This window comes from Micromys minutus, assembly GCF_963924665.1.
Source record: "Micromys minutus genome assembly, chromosome: 4".
In the NCBI taxonomy this organism is placed as follows: domain Eukaryota; kingdom Metazoa; phylum Chordata; class Mammalia; order Rodentia; family Muridae; genus Micromys; species Micromys minutus.
The window spans coordinates 29,986,960-30,006,579 of record NC_137973.1 but is presented as its reverse complement, the minus strand read 5'-3'; the positions used below and the strand labels follow the sequence as shown (position 1 = coordinate 30,006,579).

At 44.1% G+C, this 19,620-nt stretch overlaps 1 pseudogene across 1 annotated transcript; it reads right to left on the bottom strand.

The window, feature by feature from the left end:
• Positions 1-18,601: 18,601 nt before the first annotated feature.
• LOC308420037 (V-type proton ATPase subunit G 1-like) lies at positions 18,602-18,951 on the bottom strand (annotated as a pseudogene). Its single transcript has one exon. The product of its transcript is annotated as a V-type proton ATPase subunit G 1-like (transcript).
• Between the last annotated feature and the right edge of the window lie 669 nt (positions 18,952-19,620).

The window sequence follows — 19,620 nt, the reverse complement described above, 5'->3', positions numbered from 1 at the left end:
AATGCATCTCCCTATGATTTTATGGAAGCCATTTTTAGTCAGATCACCACAAAAGGTCTCTAAGTATCCTCTGGAAAAGCATCTTCTCTCCAGCAGCCATCGAGCTCAAGTTGCAGGAAATCAAACTGAAGTCCTCACTCTAAGGTTGGCTGAACTCCAGCAAAGATTCAAGTCTCAGCCTGGGTGGATGTTGGTGGTTGAAATAAGGGGATTAACTGGGAAAGAAGGGGATCGTGTAACTTGGGATAGGAGTGGGTGGGAGGACCCGTTGAAGCTGAGAACTTTGAACACTCAGTTTCTCAAGGGTTTCCCTCACCTGAGGAAGTAGCCTCCCCACTTTGTAGAAGATGTACTCCCAAGCCCACCTCCTAAAATGTGGCCCTTTTCTACTTTCAGTGAGAATATTAATCCTTCATTGCCTACTAAACCAGCAGTGATTTTTCTCTGAAGGAGATGCCAGTCAAGACAATGCCAGCATTTCTCAGGACCCACCAACAGTTGCCTATAGACCTATAATTACACTTAGGGCTAAGCAGGCTCCTAGAGGGGAGGTAGAAATTGTAGTTCACAAGAAGGTGCACAACACTACGAAAGAGCTTAAGGGGATTGCTAACTCATTCAAGCAGAACTCTGGGGACATACGTGTTGGAGTGGATTTTATGAGTGTTGGGGGCTGGAGAGATGGCTCAGCAGTTAAGAGCAGTCATGCTCTTCCAGAGGTCCTGAGTTCAATTCCTAGATACCACACGGTGGCTCACAATCATCTGCAATGAGATCTGGTGCCCTCTTCTGGTGTCTGAAGACAGGGACAGTGTCTCATACATATAAAATAAATAAATCTTGGGGCTCTCTGCTCCTCCCTGTTCTACAGACAGCCACATCTTCTTGTGCAGTGCCAGCCTCGTCCCTTAGACAAGATGGTGAAGGTCGGTGTGAATGGATTTGGGCACCTGGTTATCAGGACTTCCTTCTGCTCAGGATCTGGCAAAGTGGAGGTTGTTGCCATCAACGACCCCTTCACTGACCTCAACTGCATGGTCTACATGTTCCAGTGTGATTCTACCCATGGCAAGTTCAACGGCACAGTCAGGGCTGAGCATGGGAAGCTTGTCATCAACGGGAACCCCATCACCATCTTCCAGGAGCGAGATCCCGCTAACATCAAATGGGCTGATGCTGGTGCTGAGTATGTTGTGGAGTCTACTGGTGTCTTCATCACCATGGAGGAGGCCAGGGCCCACTTGAAGGGTGGAGCCAAAAGGGTCATCATCTCCATCCCTTCGGCCAATGCCCCAATGTTTGTGATGGGTGTGAACCATGAGAAATACGACAACTCCCTCAAGATTGTCAGCAATGCATTCTGCACCACCAACTGCTTAGCCCCCTAGCTAAGGTCATCCACGACAACTTTGGCATCGTGGAAGGGCTCACGACCACAGTCCATGTCATCACTGTCACTCAGACTATGGATGGCTCCTCTGGAAAGCTGTGGCGTGATGGCTGTGGGGCAGCCCAGAACATCATCCCTGCATCTACTGGTGCTGCCAAAGCTGTAGGCAAGGTCATCCCAGAGCTGAACAGGAAGCTCACTGGCATGGCCGTCTGTGTTCCTACCCCCAATGTATCCATTGTGGATCTGACAAGCTGCCTGGGAAAGCCTGCCAAGTATAATAACACCAAGAAGGTGGTAAAGCAGGCAGCTGAGGGCCCACTAAAGGGCATCCTGGGCTCACTGAGGACCAGGTTGTCTCCTGTGACTTCAACAGTAACTCCCACTCTTCCACCTTTGATTCTGGAGCTGGCGTTGCTCTCAGTGACAACTCTGTGAAGCTCATTTCCTGGTATGACAATGAATACGGCTACAGCAACAGGGTGGTGGACCTCATGGCCTACATGGCCTCTAAGGAGTGAGAAACCCTGGACCACCCACCCCCAGCAATGACACTGAGAGCAAGAGAGAGGCCCTCAGTTGCTGAGGAGTCCCATCCCAACTCAGCCCCAACACTGAGCATCTCCCTCACGATTTTCATCCCAGACCCTCATAATAGCAGGGGCCTAGGGAGCCCTCCCTACTCTCCTGAATGCCATCAGTAATGTTCTGCTGCACCCCCGCCCCCCAAAGAGTGTGAGATAATGGATGAAGGAACATAAACCTAGATCAGGCTGAGTTTATTGATGTGGGCCCATCGAGTGGAGGTTTTAAGTGTAATATGGACGTTCACACCGTTAATAGGTATCAAAAGTTTGAAGCATTTTTTGAAAGATTGTCTACTGAAAAGGAGTTAGAGATACCTGATAAATCTTGGGTTAGTGTTAATGAGAGATTTTTGTTGTTGTTTTATTTTTTATTTTTTAACCCAACATTTCTTTGGGTAGCCTTGGCTGTTCTGAAACTAGCTCAGTAACGCAGGCTGGCCTCGGACTCACAGAGATCCACCTGCTTCTGCCTCCTGAGTGCTGGGATTAAAGGCATGTACCCATCATCACCTAGTTTGATGAAAGAATTTTAATGTTCAAAGAAATTGCTATGCTAGAGTGGGTACACTGTGTAAAACATAACCCTTTGCCATGGGAAGGCCTAGAGAACACCCTTTACTAACCCTATAAGATACAGAATTTTGAGAGGAACCAGCATAGTGTTTCACCCTTTCCCTTGTACCAGACCTTAGGGTTTGAGATGCTGCTGTTGTTTGGATGAATTCAGTGAAATGGGTTTAATTGGGTCCCAAAGTAGCAGGAGCCAGGTGACAGTACTGAGTGACCAAAGGCATGGTGGCCATAGTTATCATAATGGGCAGCACAAGCAAAGCAATGTTCATAATGGCCTGACCAATAATGGTCAGCACGGACAGTGATTTTAATGGTGGTATGACTTGTATGAATCTTTCAGTCATGGTGTTTCCATGAAAGAGACATGAAGCCTACTAAACTTTTGTTTGATCTGTATACGTGGAAAAAAAATTCAAACAAATGAAAGGCCACACTGGATTATGGCAAAAGGGAATCTTGGCTTTGAACAAATTTCCAGACTTAAGTCAGTTTGTAGACCCAGAACCTTTTGAATGAAAAAAATGAGCAGGTTCCCCCAAGGAAGGATCTTAATAAAATGCCTAATAGTTATACTGTTGGCCTTTCTCCAGTCGTTTTTCAGATGAACATAAGGCCTTTAACAAGAGTGACAATACAGGCTGGAGACATGGATCCGTGGTTAAGAGCACTGACTGCTCTTCCAGAGGTCCTGAGTTCAATTCCCAGCAACCACATGGTGGCTCACAACCATCTGTAATGAGATCTGATGCCCTCTTCTGGTGTGTCTGAAGACAGCTACAGTGCACTTACATGTAATAAATCTAAAGAAAAAAAAGAGTGACAATACACTGGAGGAACTGAAAGAATAGATCTGGTCCTGAATTAACACTGATTCCAGGATATCTCCTCCAGAACACTGTGGCCCTTCAGTTAAAGTAGGGGCTTATGGAGGTCAGGTGATTAGTGGAGTTTTGACTAAAGTCTAATGCACAGTAGGCCCGATGTGTTCCTGAACTCATCCAATGGTTATTTCCTCAGTTCCAGAATATATAATTGGGGCAGATATACTAGAACTTGGCAAAACTCTCACACTGGTTCCCTGACCTGTGGAGTGAGAGCTGTTATGGTTGGAAAGGCTAAATGAAAGCCTTTGGAATTGCCTCTGTTAAAGAAAATAGTGAATCAAAAACAGTATCACATTCTTTAGAGGATTTTTAGAAATTACTGCCACTATTAAGGACTTGAAAGATGCAGGGGTGGTGGTTCCCATATCTCCCTTTAACTCCCCTGTCTGGCCAGTGCAGAAGACAGATGGGTCATGGAGAATAACAGGTGACTATCAGGTAGTAACTCCGATGGCAGCTGCTGTACCAGATGTAGTTTCTTTACTTGAGCAAATTAACACATCTCCTGGTACCTGGTATGCAGCTATTGATCTAGCAAATGCCTTCTTCTCTGTACCTGTCCATAAGGACCACCAGAAGCAATTTGCTTTCAGTTGGCAAGGCCAGCAGTATACCTTTACAGTTTTGCCTCAAGGATATATTAACTCTCCTGCCCTGTGTCATAACTTAGTTTGGAGGGATCCTGACCACCTGTCTCTTCCACAAAATATAATGCTAATTCACTCTATTGATGACCTTGTGCTGACTAAACCAAGTGAGTAGTAGGTAGCAACCACTTTGGATTTGTCGGTAACACATATGCACATCAAGAAGGTATTCCTTTTAAATTAAAAAATAACTTGTTGCATCTGACCCCCTCTCAACACCAAGAAAGAACCATAATATTTAGTAAGCCTATTTGGATTCTAGAGACAGCTCATTCCTCACTTGGGAGTGTTACTCAGGTCCATTTACCAAATGACTTGGATAGCTGCTGCTTTGAGTCGGGTCTGGAACAAGAAAAGGCTTTTCAACAGGTCCTGGCTCCTGTGCAGGCTGCTCTACCTTTTGCACTATATGACCAGATGGATGATACTTGGGTGTTAGGGACAGATAGGGATGCTGTTTAGAGCATTTGGGAGGCCCCTGTAGGTGAATCACAGAAGGGACCTTTGTGATTTGGGAGCAAATGCTCTACCACCATCTGCAGACAATCATTCTCCTTTTGTGAGACAGCTCTTGACATTCTATTCGGCCTTAGTAGAAACCCAATATTGGACAATGGGCTACCAAGTTACCATGTGACCCGAGCTGCCTACCATGAATTGTATGTTATCTGGCATCTTAGTCACTGTTCTAAGGCTGTAAAGAGATACCCTGACCAAGGCAACTCTTATAAAAGAAAGCATTTAATTGAGGACTGGCTTGCATTTTCAGAGATTTAGTCCATTATCATCACAGCAGGGAGCATGGAGGCAGGCAGACATGGTGCTAGAGAAGGAGGTAAGAGTTAGAGTGAAAGAGAGACTCTGGGAATTATGACCCTCTCTCTCCTCAAAGATCATGGGCTGATATTGGTCCCTGAGGGCAAAGGGATCAGAGTTGATGGACAGGAGTTCTGAAGCCCTGTGAATATATATATACACGCAGGTTAATAAGACACCCGGGGACCATTTAAGGCTTGTATAGTGTTGGGGGACGGGGGTAGGTGGAAAACATACAGGACGGACAAAGGTCATTGGCTGAGGCTTAGGGTACTGGAATGCCTCATTAGCATGGAGAAGCATTTCAGGACCTCAGGTGCTGGCTGAACTGGTTCTTATTGGGAGAGAGGAAGTTGAACCTGTAATTTTAACCAAAGTTATTCTTTGGGTTGAGGCATGTGGGTTTTTTACTTCCCTAGACAAAGTCACAGAGAAGGGGAAGCCCTGCCAATGAAGAAAGGAGTCCTTCACTGTGCATCAAGCTCAGGAGGCTATCTGGTCAATAGTAGACTTTGACCTTAATTAGCAGTTTTCCCACAGGGAAATGGCTATGAACCTTTGAAACCTCAAAGCTCACCCCCAATGACACACTTCCTCCAACAAGGCCACACAGCCCAGTCCTTCTAGTCCTTTCAAATAATGCCACTGTCTGATGACTAATATTCAAACATATGCGCCTATGGGGGGTCAGTTTTATTCAAACAACCACCTCTGTCCCATCAAGCCATAAAGCAGAAGGTACATAGCAGCAACCCATAAACAAATAGAAGTGGTATATACATGATTTGTCATAAGCAAGTCTTGAAGGCACTAGCAAGTTACTGTAGGCTTAAAATTTTCAAATCCTACTTTTAATAGGGTTCTTAAATGCTTTAACCTCCTTTCTAACCCACCACCCAACAGAGGTAGTAGAAAGGAACAGTTAATAGAGCAAAGGAGGAAGTGGACCTGTTTAGAAAATCCAATCTTTGGAGAAAATCCAGTCTGCCTTGCCAGAATATCAGCAGTTTAGTTCACACAAATCTCAAACACCATTCATAAATCAGAAACAGCAGGTCAATCCAGAAGAAACCACGAGGTGCTGCTGTATGCTGTTTAGAAATAGTTCCTTGGGATGATTCCAATCTCCATTTGTCAGGATACCCGCAGTCCAGTTCAGTAGTGTCAGGATACCAAACACAAATCAACAGTGGTGGCACGATCCAGCAGAAACAGCCAGGCCTCCACTGAATCATCAGGAGTCAGCAGGAGCGACCAGGAGCAGCAGAGACACCATGAGAAGTTCTCTGCCATGCCTCTTTCAATGAAGTGAAGATAAGCAAAGATGAAGACAGTTACAAAGCTAGCTGTGCAAGCACCCAGTCAGTCTCTATTGAGTCCTATTTATATATCCCCTCATAACATCACATGTCCTCCCATGTGTCTTGCCTCAGCAAAACACCACTTGGAGTTGTCTTGGCAAAACTCCATGTGAGTCTGTATCAGCTGACATAAACCAAAACTTTCACTTTACTCTGCCAATTGGTCTGAGTCTGAGGAAGCAGCAAGAAGATGCCAGAACACCACCAGAAGTTTTTTTTTTTGGTGTATTTCTCTCTATGAAGTCATAGCAAATGATGACCAAAGAACGGCAAGGCACACCTATACCATCCAGTGTCACCCACTGTCTGTTGAGTTACATGTCATGCTTTCACATGTTTGCTTTAGCAAAATACCCTTTTACCTGCATCTACCTCAGGAAAACATCATTTCACCTGTGTGTCCCAGGAAACACCATTTCACATAGCTGACTTTCCAAAGAAACAATGAGCTTCCACTTCAAGTTACATGAAGAAGTTATCCAAATTCCTAAGGTTTCTACTCCATTACAATGCTATCTTCTGTTAAGTGTGCACTTAAATCCTCATAGGGTGTTTCTTATGATTGATTGACTGAGGAGGAAGAGAAGACTAGGGCCTGATATACTGATTTTCTACACATATAGGCATCATCCAGAAACAGAAGCCGCAGCATTACAACCCCTTCCTGAGACAACCCTGAAAAACACCAGCAAAGGGAAATCTTCACAGTGGGCAGAACTTTGGAAGTACACATGGCCATACATTTTGTTTGGAAGGAGAAATGGCCAGATATGCAGATATGCAATTGTTCACTGATTCACGAACTACAGCCGATGGATTGAGTAAGTTCTAAGAGACTTGGAAAGAGTATTGTTAGAGAATTGGTGAGAAAGGCATCTGAGGGAGAGGTGTATGGATCAATCTCTCTGAAGGATCAAAGATACTCGTGTCCCATGTAAATGCACACAGAAAAGTGAGCTCAGCTGAGGAGGAGTTCAGTAATCATGTAGATAAGATGACGCATTCTGTGGATAGCCAGCCTCTTTCCCCAGCTATCCCTGTCATTGCCCAATGGGCTCATGAACAGTATGGCCATGATAGCAAAGGCAGGTTGTATATGAGCTTGACAGCATGAACTTACACTCAAAGGCTGACCTGGCTACAGCTGCTTGCAGAGTGCCATGTCTGCCAACAGCAGAGACCAACACTGAGCTCCAGGTATGGCACCATTCCTCCAGGGTGATCAGTCAGAGACCTGGCGGCAGGTTGACTACACTGGACCACTTCCCCTATGGAAGGGACAATACCTTGTCCTTACTGAAGTAGATACTTATTCTGGTTGTGTGTTTAACTTTCTTGCTTCTGCCAAAATCACTAACCATAGTCTTACAAAATGCCTTATCCACCATCATGGTATTTTACATAGGATTGCTTCTGCCCAAGTAACTCACTTTACAACCAGAGAACTGTGTTGGAATCCACTGGTGTTACCATGTTCCCCACCATCCTGAAGCAGCTGGCCTTATAGCAAAATGGAATGTCCTTTTGTAGACACAGTTATGTGGCTCCTGGAGGATCTCACACATGCACCCGGTCCGGGAGCTTTGGATATTCAAATGAAAACACACACACACACACACACACACACACACACTAGTTTATTTTTCAACATGCCTTACTGTTAGGAAAAGGATAAAGAGAGTTGGGTGGATATGGCCCATGGAGGTGCAGTGAGGCATAGGGGCAAGGGAGATACCTCTGTGGGACCATGTTGGGAATCCCTATCCCCTGAGGGACCAGCCACACGACAGTATAGTGCAGAATAAAGTTTATTCAGGTCATGTGGAAGTTAAGAGGGTAGTAGAGGCAGAGAGAGAGGGAGAGAAGAGAGGAATAGAGAAGTAGAGGAGTAGAAGCCGGCCATGAGCACATGGAGGGGGGGAGGGAAGGGAGAGAGGAGGGGTAAGGGTGGGAGAGCAAGAGGGTAAGAGGGAGAGGAGGGGCCAGCAGCCCTCTTTACCATGTCAGGTAACTGGGAAGGAGCAGACCTGGCTGTTGACAGGTAACTGAGGGATGGGGTTTACAGAATCCCAACATTTTAAATGGCAGCACTAGGACCACTCCTGCAAAAGTTTTTCTTTCTTCCAATGTACTTAATCTCTACCTATAATGTATACATATGTGTGTTCCAGCATCTTGCCAAGTCCAGGCATACATTACATTTAAAACAGTTCCAGAGAAGCAACCTACAGATGCTTCAGCCTTCTCTTGCAGACACAGATGCTTCTGTTGACCTATCCTCGAATGGTTCCACAGAGTCTGGACAAGGAGGAAATAGCCAACTCTAAGCCTAGACAAACATCCCCATCCCACTTTTCTAGATTTTCTAGAAACGTTGCTCCAAAACAATTGTGAAGCAGTCAGAGATCACAATGACCCTATTCCTGCTCCACCATCACCTCTAATTTTTCTTTTTAAATTAAACCAAAATGGGGGAATGTTGGGATTCCCACCAGCTAAGGGACGGCATCACCCACAATGAGCTGGGCCCTCAACCATCTGTCCAGACAGTGCACCGTAACCCTGCCCACAGGCCAGTCTCGGGGTGGACAGGGATGTTTGATTGCGGTTCTCTTGTCTAGTGACTCTGCCTATATCAAGTTGATACAAAAAGTAGCCAGAACAGTCCGCAGCCCCCATGAGGCCAGTAGCTATATCAGCTGGGCTAATGGCCAGGAAACTGTCAAGAGCTAATAAAGCAGAAGTCAGAGACAGACAGAGTGAGGCTTCAACTGTTCCTTAACCCAGCCAGTTCCTTAGTCGAGCAAGGACATGTGAACAATGCATCATTATTCCCCGTGGCTAGGGCAGGGGGCAAGCACAGAGTGCCTGCCTCTGGGTCAAGTGGTGAGGTACCTAGAGAATCAACCAAACTCAGTAGAAATGACTTGTCTTTTCTGGTTCCTGCCAAAAGTCCCACAATAATCCCTACAAGGTCTCAGACTCTGCTTTTTTTTTTTTTTTTTTTTTAATTCTAGGCTAGCCTAGAACTCACTGTGTAACCCACTCTGGTCCTAACTCACAGCAATCCTGCTGCCTCAGCCACCCGAGATCTAAGATCATAGGCGTGAGCCATCCCTGCCAGTTAATTCCAAGACCGTTGTTGTCATTGTCGTCGGTTATCTTGATTCTCCCACCTTCCCCTCTCGCCCCAACAGATATGCATTGGATCACAGACGCACGCTGCAGCCTCTGGTTTTTTACATAGGGAGAGGGACCCATCACAGATCGGCAGGTTTGCTCAGAGACACTTTTCACACACTGAGGCTCTCTCTGGATCTCTGGCCCTAGACATTCTGAGGTTGCCTAGTATTATTCCTGTCTAAGGCAGAGCCCTGGAGCAAGAAGAAGACTAAAACCTAGATCAAGGACAGCACGGGCAAGTGAAGAGGTCTGGGGATGAAGGAAGGGAACCTAACAGAGATGAACTTGTTATGAGTTCCGAGGTATTACAGAAAGCCAACAGCAGAGGGCGCCGAGATACTAGAAAAACATCGGGCTATCATTGGCTTCTAAGAGCTCGGAAACGCAGTTTTTCTTTCCACAGAAATAGACAGCAGAAGGTTCGGAAGAAAAATTCTTTATGCAAGGTTATTGGGGGAGTTGCTCAGCAGACAATGGGCTGGGCTGGTGTTTATGAAGCCTGGGATGTAAACCTAGCACGGCATGAAGCAGGTATGGTGGTGTATATCAGCAAGGATGGCACTGGGAAGTAGAAGAAGAGGCTCAGCCAGGACAGAAGGACACCCCATGTCAAAGAAAGCAAGGACTGGAGAGTGGATCACCGGCTGCTCTTACACAGGACCTGGGTTTGATTCTCAGCATCTATATCGCAGCTCACAACTGTTCTATAAATCCATTTCCAGGGGGCTATGACACCCTTTTCTGGCCTCCTGGGGGCACTGCACACACTCAGACAAACATTCAAATGTATAACACAAAAGTAAATAAAACAGTAAAACGAGAACAAAGCTGGTGTGGTCGTGCACACCTTTAATCCCAGAGGGGAGGGCAGATACAGATCTCTGTAAGTTTGAGGACAGCCTGGTCTTCACAGTGAGTTCCAGGAGGGCCAGGACCACATAATGAGACCCCACCTCAAACAAACAAACAAACAAATCAAAACAAAAAAACAAAGATAAAAAAGTGGGTAGTTCTTGCTAAGTCAGACTAAAGAATCCTCTCGCTTCCATTTGTGTGTGCACACAAGCACGTACGCATGAGTGCATGAATAAACACAGACACACACACACAGTCAGATAACTCCAAAAGATTGGGGAGATTTGATGGCAGTCACCCTAAAGCCTGAACCTCAATTCCAATGGCTGATATGGTGGGAAGACGAGGCTTCAATCATGGAGCAGCCAAATAGGACTAGAGACATTGACATGGTCAATGATCAATTATTAAGTGAAAGTCCATATCTTGAATTGAGAGTTCGGATTGCCTTTGATGATGCTGTCCTTTAACAATGTCATGCGAATAGCCTTAAATGTTTGGGACAAGGCTGAGTCACTTAGAAAGATAACCCAGGGTTAAAATGAATCTTTCACCGACTTTTTACAAAGATTAACTGTAGTTTTATCGTTTTCAAATCCTATTTTAATGATGGTTCTTAAATGCTTTAACCTCTCCTTTAAACCATCACCCACCAGAGGTAGTGGGAAAGAAAGGATGGGGGGAGTGGACTTGTATAGAAAGATTCTTTGGAGCAACTCCTGTTTGCGTTGTCTGGAAATTGGCAGTTCCAGACAACGGTAACTCCACACACTCGCAAACACTTCACAGACACACCAGCCGTCCAGATTGGTTGAGTTGGGATAGTACAGATGAATCAGCAGCGGTAGCACTACCTAGAGAGACAGCCAGGCCTCAGCCTCAGCTTGAGTCAGCAGGAGGGACCAGGAGGAACACCAGTTCTTTCAAGGATGCTATACCCAAAGCGTTCTTTAGCTAGCTCCATAAACAAGCTCAGCTCAGCCTCCATCACTGTCCATGGAGTTTTATTTATACCCTCCAAACGTGTGTCCTCCATGAACCTTGCCTCAGTACATGTGTCTGTCTCGGCTGACATCACTTTGACAATCAGCCCAAGTCTGTGGGAGCGGCAAGAAACTGCAGCACACCACCAGAAGGGTTTTGGTGTGTTTTCTTTATGGAGTCCCAACAAATATAGTTCAACTACAAAATTTAAGATGGACCAATACATTTGTGTTGTTAGCTAAGAATTCTTCATCCCGTGTTGTTTCATGACCTTGATTTAGCAGAACATCTTCTCACCCATGTCTTCTTCGGCCTAACGTTCCTTCACGTGTGTGCCCCAGCCAAACACCATCCAACAGACTTTCCAAAGAACCCTTGAGTTTCCACTTCAGTTAACTACAGCTTTGAGTACAGCAACACCAGATCCAACTGCTAGAAATATTTTAATTAAATCTTGAGCTTTTGAAAATGCTAATGCTGAATGCAGAAATTTAAGGGCTGGATCCACAGCTCTTTATGAATGGATTAAAACTATTGCAGATATAAAGCTTAATGCTCACAGTTATGGTTGGACAAACAATCACAGTACAAAAAGCACATTACTGTGGCTGTAAAGACCAAACCACTCCCTAAAGTAAACAATCAGTTCCCGAGGATAAACTCTATAATGATTCAGGGAGAAATTTTCGTTTGAAATGTACAAGATGTGGAAGGAGCAGTCTTATGGCTATATGTAGGTCCTCAAAGATTATAGGCGAAAAAAATTATTTTTCTGGACATAACCCAAAAAGAAGGCCCCAGCTTTCTGGGATATGCAGATGTGGCAAAGGCCAGCTCTGGACTAATGAATACAGATTAACAAGGAACAAAAAAGGTAATCCCTTGTCAGGAAATGCCCCCCCACCCGAGGCCCTGATATCAAATTCATGTCAGCCAGTTCAGATCAACAGCAAGAAACATATCTGAAAAACAGTTAAGCAACACTGCTTCAGAAGTAGACACTAAAAACCCACATATCCGTGGTGTGCGGCCAGGGCTTGAAGAAGCCACACCCCGGAGCTCTCTCACCTGTGAAGCCATCTGCTCCAAGCCTTGTCTTAATGGAGGTGTCAGTGCTGGACCAGACCAGTGCGAGTGTGCCCCAGGCTGGGGAGGGAAGCACTGCCACGTGGATGTCCATGAATGCAGGACCAGCCTTACCCTCTGCTCTCACAGCTGTCGTAACACGATGGACAGCTTCACCTGCAGCTGTCTGCAACCCCTGGTGCTGGGTCCCGACGGACAGACGCACCTGTGCAGGGGGGCTTTCGGAGTCCCCAACAAGTGCCAGCATCCTCAGTGTGGCAGCTCGGGAAGCGGACAGCGAGGAGGATGCCCTGAGGTGGGAGGTTAGAGAGCTTTGGGGCGTCTGGAGAGACTGGAGCAGGTGCCTGTGAGGACAACAGCCCGGGCCCAAGCCTCTGTGGATAACAAGGAGTGCCGGTAGCAGCTGGGGTCCCTAGCTTATACAGAAACTAGATCTGGGTATCTAGCACTGAGGTGCAACAGGCCACAGAGAACCCCATGTTTCTCTTTCTCTTTATTTTCAATTGCTTGCTGTTATCCAGATAATAAAAACCAACCACACAAAATTGGGGAAAAAAAAAACCCAGATATTAAACCAGAGCAGCTTCAGTAGATAACACAAAACAAAACAAGCAAACAAACAAAAAAAAACTTCACAGAGACCAAAGGATTAATAGATACAGAAACAGATGTAAAAAGGAGATACTTAATAAACAGAAAGGGGTAACAAGACCCCCCCACACACACACACTCCAGAGATAGATTATAACCTCAGAAAGGAAGGCAGGAAATGTGATGCACTGGGGGAGAGGATATGCTCTTGTTTCAATGGGAGAAGAAAAACTATGGATTCCTTCCAAACTGATAAAAATCAGATATGACAGGGAGGTCGGGGGGAATACTCCGAAGATCTTGGCTAGAAAAGAAAAAAGAAATCTGCAAAATCAATGAAGCAGGTAATATATATGCTGATCCCTTTATATGGCCACAGTTCTGAGACAGGTTGAGACATAAATGACTATTCATTGCCAATAAATCTTGGCTATAGAGCCTGCATGGCTTATTACTGCATGTCACACTTTCATAGGGCACAGATGGAGATTTGTATTGCAGTTTTGTTATACTGTTCAAACTAGCTTATGAAAAAAGATATCTTTCACCTACTCAAATAAAGATCACATAATCATCTTTGAGTAATCTGTGCACACTGCATATTCCATTCATATGTTATTACAGAGATGTGTGCTACTTGTGACAGTTTCCATGTTTGTAGAGCAAAAAGGATCAGGCACCAAAGAAGACAAGAGCCCAAGCGATCCAGCCTCAGACAGTCTCAGATGCTTCTCATAAAAACTTGCTTTCAGGGTAACCTCAAAGCAGGCACTTTGCCCAGTCTTTCAAACCGTTCCAGTCAGGACTTTATGTAAGCCTACGTTTTCACGGCTTGTAGAGATTGGACAGCAAATGCTACAGCTAACTTTCTTTCTTTCTTTTTAAAATCATTTAATTTGTTTACATTCCAAATGTTATCCCCCTTCCCTGTCTCCCCTCCATGAACCCCATCCCCTTCCTCTTTGCCTCTAAGAGGGAGCTCCACCACTACCCACCCACCCACTCCTGCCTCACCCCTCTAACATCCCCCTTATCTGGGGCATCAAGCCTCCACAGGGCCAAGCATCTCCCCTCCTAGTGATGCCAGAAGAGGCAGTCCTCTGCTACATATGTAGCAGGGACCATGAACAGGCCCATGTATACCTGTATAAGAAAAAAGGATGGATTATTAAACTAACCCTTAAACCAAAAGCCATAATCTTACACTGGTACGGATTTTGGAGTTTGACATAGAATTGAAGTTATATTTTGATTACGTTGGTATAAATCTTTGCATATTGATACAAAAATTAAGGTTATTTTTGTTACAACATGCTGTACATTATATCTAAACTCTTGTATAATGTATTGGACCTATGCAGTTCATTTAAATAATACGAAGTTTACTTTCAATCCTTTATAAGCTGCTATTACAAACTGTTTAGGATTAGTATGTAATGCAAATGAATAGTCAGTCAAGCTTATAGTCATGTTAGATACTAGACTAGTTATCACAAAAATATGCTTTCTAGGTTGAACAGATATTAAATAGCTAGAAACAAGCAATGTTTGATTGTTCAGATGTGTGATGGATAGGTATTTAGGTAGGTAGTTAGGTAGATAGATACATACATACATTTTATATATATATAAAATTTTATATATACACACACACACACACACACACACACACACAAACAGTGTTCAGAAACCTCAGAGACATACAGAATATGGCATTTAAAGATGGTTTATTTTTTTTTATTATTTAAAGATATAAGAGAAAGACCCTTTTATTGGACTAGAAAAGGAAGAATTGTAGAGAGAACCTCTTGTGTACTGTATGGTTACATTGCTTGTTTATAATAATAATAATAATAATAATAATAATAAACAACTATGGCCTACAGGAATAGGGTAGAATAGAAGGTGGAACGTCAGGTAGGCAGAAAGGATTCTGGGATAGAGCCAGGTGGGAAATATGCCCTGGAACATGGAGAAATCACAGGAACTGAGCAGATGATTAATTTATGAGCTAGTCAGGAAACAGCTAAAGCTTATGGCCAAGGTATTTGTAAATAAAATTGAGTCTTAGAGTTGTTATTTTGGGGGCTGGGGGCCAGGAGAGAAACTTCACATTTTATAGATGGTGCTTAAGAATATAAGGCCAGGGGGCTGGAGAGATGGCTCAGTGGTTAAGAGTACTGACTGTTCTTTCAGAGGTCCTGAGTTCAAATTCCATCAACCACATGGTGGCTCACAACCATCTGTAATGGGATCTGATGCCCTCTTCTGGTGTGTTTGAAGACAGCTACAGTGTACTCATATAAATAAAATAAATCTTTAAAAAATATAAAAAGAAGAAGAAGAAGAAGAAGAAGAAAGAAAGAAAGAAAGAAAGAAAGAAAGAAAGAAAGAAAAGGATATGAGGCCAGCGAGACAGCCCAGAGGGTAAAGGGCTTACCACATGATCTTGAGTTCAGTTCCCAGAATGTATTTGGTGGAAAGAGAGAATAGACACCACAGAATTGTCCTCTGACCTCCACATAGTATACACACACATACTCAGAGGGAGGGAGGGAGGGAGGGAGGAAGAGAGAGAGAGATAGATATCTAGATAGATGATAGATAGATAGATAGATAGAGAGAGAGAGAGAGAGAGAGAGAGAGAACATGCACATTAAATAAACAAAGAGTTAAAAAGAGTATAAAATAAGTAAGTGTAGTAGTTTGCAGTGGAATTGGAGACCTTGAGGTTTAAGGAGAACAGGGAGATGTGAAGGATTGGAGGAGGGTTAATCAAAATTAAAGATGTATGAAAATGTCATGAGGAAAGCTGAAGTACTAAAAATAAAATAAAGAGGAGTGTGAGAGGCTGGGGATGTAGCTCTATTGGAAGAGTGCTTGTGAGAAGTTCATAAAAACCCCAGGTTCAGTCCAGAGCACCCTTGTGGTGGCTCACTGCCATCTGCAGCTCCAGCCCCAGGGGACCCACTGCCCTCTTCTGACCTCCAAGAGCTCCAGATGTGCTAATGGCGCACAGACAAACACAAGCAAAACACCCATGAACATTAAAATAAAAGACTCTTAGGGGAAAAGAGGAATTTGAAATATTATGTGTTGCAGTAAATATTTAAAAATGAATTGCTTATCTCTTTATCGGGCCCTCGGTCTCACTCCACTTCTAGTACAGAGCCTCAGGCACAGACTCTGTCACTCGGTCTGAGTCAACCCCACAGTCTCACTCCAACCGCATGACTCCCTTCCCTTGGCAGTTTACTCTGCCTGCCCTACTGCCTCCATCCTGGGGTGTTTCTTTACCCTAAATCCCAACACAAACACAACTCTAAGGCCCAATAGCTTTCATACAAGTTTATATATCAAACTCTCAATCCACAAACCCTCTACAGAACAACACTGCATCAAATAGACAAAAATACAAACTGCCCTTCTATATGAGATATTAGACCTGCAAAATCCTTAAATGTTCATAGCTACTTAATGCCAATAAAGCCCACCTGGATTTTATTCATCCTTCTCGAGGGCCATCTTGAAATTCCTCTCTTGGTCCTCCCCCGTCCTCTGACCTCTGACCCTCTCTCTCTCCACCTCCTTTACCCCGCCCAATCACTGGCTCTCGCCTTTATTTTACTAATTACAATGGGAAGGTTTTGACAAAGTTCTGAGTATGTGACTAGGCAGCACTTCTTGAAGTGGAATTAACATTAAAATACAAACAACTTCAGGACGATCTACAGTGATGTATGGGTGGATAAAGCTACACAGAAGCCACAGGTTATTAAATGAAAACCGCAGAGCCAGGTGTAGGCTACCTCTTTATGAGGTGTTGGTCAGAGTCCCCTGAGACCCTCAAAGGAACACAGGCTTTGAGATGTCTAAAGTCCATGCCATTCCCAATTAGTGTTCTCTTTTCCTCTCCTTCAACATGTAGGTCAAGTGTGAGCTCTCAGCTACTGTCATGTAGCATGACCCAGCCAGTTCTGAGGCTGAGGCAGGTTTATTCTTTCCCAATATGCTTTTACCATTTTAATTTACGTGCAAGTAATAATAAGGTCAGTTATAGGTTAAGGAACAAGCAAGACAACCAAAGTCCTGTGGTCACTGTAAGGGATTATCAGGATGACCAAGATATCTGAGCCTACTTCTCTGTCCTAGCCCAAAGTCATATTCTTCCTGAAGCCTTCATCTTTGTTCTAGCCTAAAATTAGATTCTTGTGTGAGTTTACTTCCCTGTCCTGGCCCATTATCAGATTCCTGCCAAGCAGCCCCAAAAGTTCTCCCTCTTTTTTATTTCATAAACAAGACTATGTCTGCTTAGGTTGTTCTGACAAGAATACCTTCCTTACCCCTCATGGAATAGGCCTTTTCAAAAGCAATGCACTTTTGTCTTAGGTTGGTAAGGCTCTGGGCAGAACTTACCCATCTCTGACTGGTAGCCTGTCAAATTAATAACTCTGTCTGGGGTTCCATTCTTAGTTTCAAACCATGCATTTTGGCTGCCAACATATTGATGTTGTCAAAGGCAAGTTTTATCACAATGGGCAGGAATAAAAGAATTTCCAGGATGTACTGACTGGTTTTGTGTCAACTTGACACAAGCTGGAGTTATCACAGAGAAAGGAGCCTCAGCTGAGGAAATGCCTCCATGAGATCCAGCTGTAAGGCATTTTCTCAACTAGTGATCAAGGAGGGAGGTCCCAGCCCATTGTGGGTGGTGCCATTCCTGGACTGGTAGACCTGGTTTCTATAAGAAAGCAGGCTGAGCAAGCCAGAGGAAGCAAGCCAGTAAGTAACATCCCTCCATGGCCTCTGCATCAGCTCCTGCTTCCTGACCTGCTTGAGTTCCAGTCCTGACTTCCTTTGGTGATGAACAGTGATATGGAAGTGTAAGCTGAATAAACCCTTTCCTCCCCAACTTGCTTCTTGGTCATGGCGTTTGTGCAGGAATAGAAACCCTGACTAAGACTCCGGGCAAGAAGAGTCAAGCTATATAGGCCATTCTTGAAGCTTGACCAAGATGGAAATATTGACATCTGGTCACATATACTTTTATCAGCAACATCTGCATCAAAATTCAGCAGAGCAGTATTCTTTTTTTGAAGGGCAAGACAAAGTTTTACTTTTAAATGATTATAATAACATGTAACAAGTTGAGTCCTAGCATCTAGTGATTTGGGTTAGGATACACTAACAGCAGCCTGAACAAGCACGTTCACTGTCCTAAATTATCCAGGATGGCTGCTTCTTCATAGGAGTTACAAATATCTATTTATTACTTTTTTTCATAGATAATGCCCCTGACCTTTAAGAAAGTAGAAGGGAACAATTTGCTCCCTCTCTTTCTTCAAAGAATATTTTTCTATTAGACTATTAAAAGGAAAGTCAACATTGATACTGGTTACTTGCACGAATACACAGGAAAACGGGTGACATATACTCCTTAAAGACACACAAGGTAAGAAGATAAAACTTTAGGTGTATAATAAGTCTGTACAAAAAGCTAGATTTGATACTCTCCAAAAGTGAAAGGTCCTACAACAGTATAGAGAAATAGTTTAATGCCTTCTAGAGAACTCAGGTTCTGTGGAGGTTTCCTATTCTATGGGGGCAGATCCCATGCCGACCCACAGAGCAGGCTCTTCCACTCCTATCTGTTAACGTGGTAGTTCTCATGGATTCAGGCCGGATGTCACACACAAAGGCCATGAGGTTATCCAGGACTTCATCCATGTTCTGCTTGAAGTAGTTCTGGAGGATGGTCGTCTTCTCCTGTGTCTCCTTTTCCACCTCACTGCTACAACTGTCATGGCACTCCAGAGCCACAGCTTCTTTGGCCTTGAATTCCTTCTCCCTCTGCAGGCGGTACTGTTCAATTTCAGCCTGGGCTTCTTTGGCCTGCTTTAGCCTCCAGTTCTTTCGATTGCGGGCCTCGGATACCTCGGTCGCCCACTTCTCGACCTGCAGTAGCTGCTGGATGCCCTGTGACTGACTCGCCATTGCTGCGGGGACTTTTGGCTGAGAGAACGACCTAAGTCAATGGCTCAAACACTCGCAGAAGTCCCTTGGGTCACCTGCCTCTCCCCAGGAGTATTTTTAAAATTCATAATCTTTGTATGCAAAGTTAAAACATCCAGGTGTTAGAACTATACCAAATACCCTGCAAGTGTCTTTAAATTTTTTCCCAATTCTAGTGACTATCAGTGTAAAGTTTAGAAGTAACACAAATCCACTGGTATAACACTCAAGATGGCTCCTTACTCTTAACCTCTGAACCTCCTCTCCAATAATTTGAATAGCATCATAAAGAGCGTCATCCATTGTTCCAAACACCCATCTAAATCCTCTTGAATCCTCAGAATGTTAGTAACATGTTTCACTAAATGATTAACAAAAGTAGCTGTCCTAACTTCTTGTGCCAAAGCAACTGCAAAAGCAGTGGCACTAGCTATTACTGTATTGATTAACGCTGCTATATGAGCAATAATCAAGCCCACTATCTTCTTGCTTCTGCTTAAAGTCTTCTTCTAATATCTGCAAGCCTTTTTAGGAATACCAAGGTCCTGTAATACTCAGGGGCAATCAAACAGAAGTTGGTTGATAGACCACAGTAACAGACAGGCCAATTTTCAGCACGCTAACACAATTAGAAAGTGTGCAATCAATAAA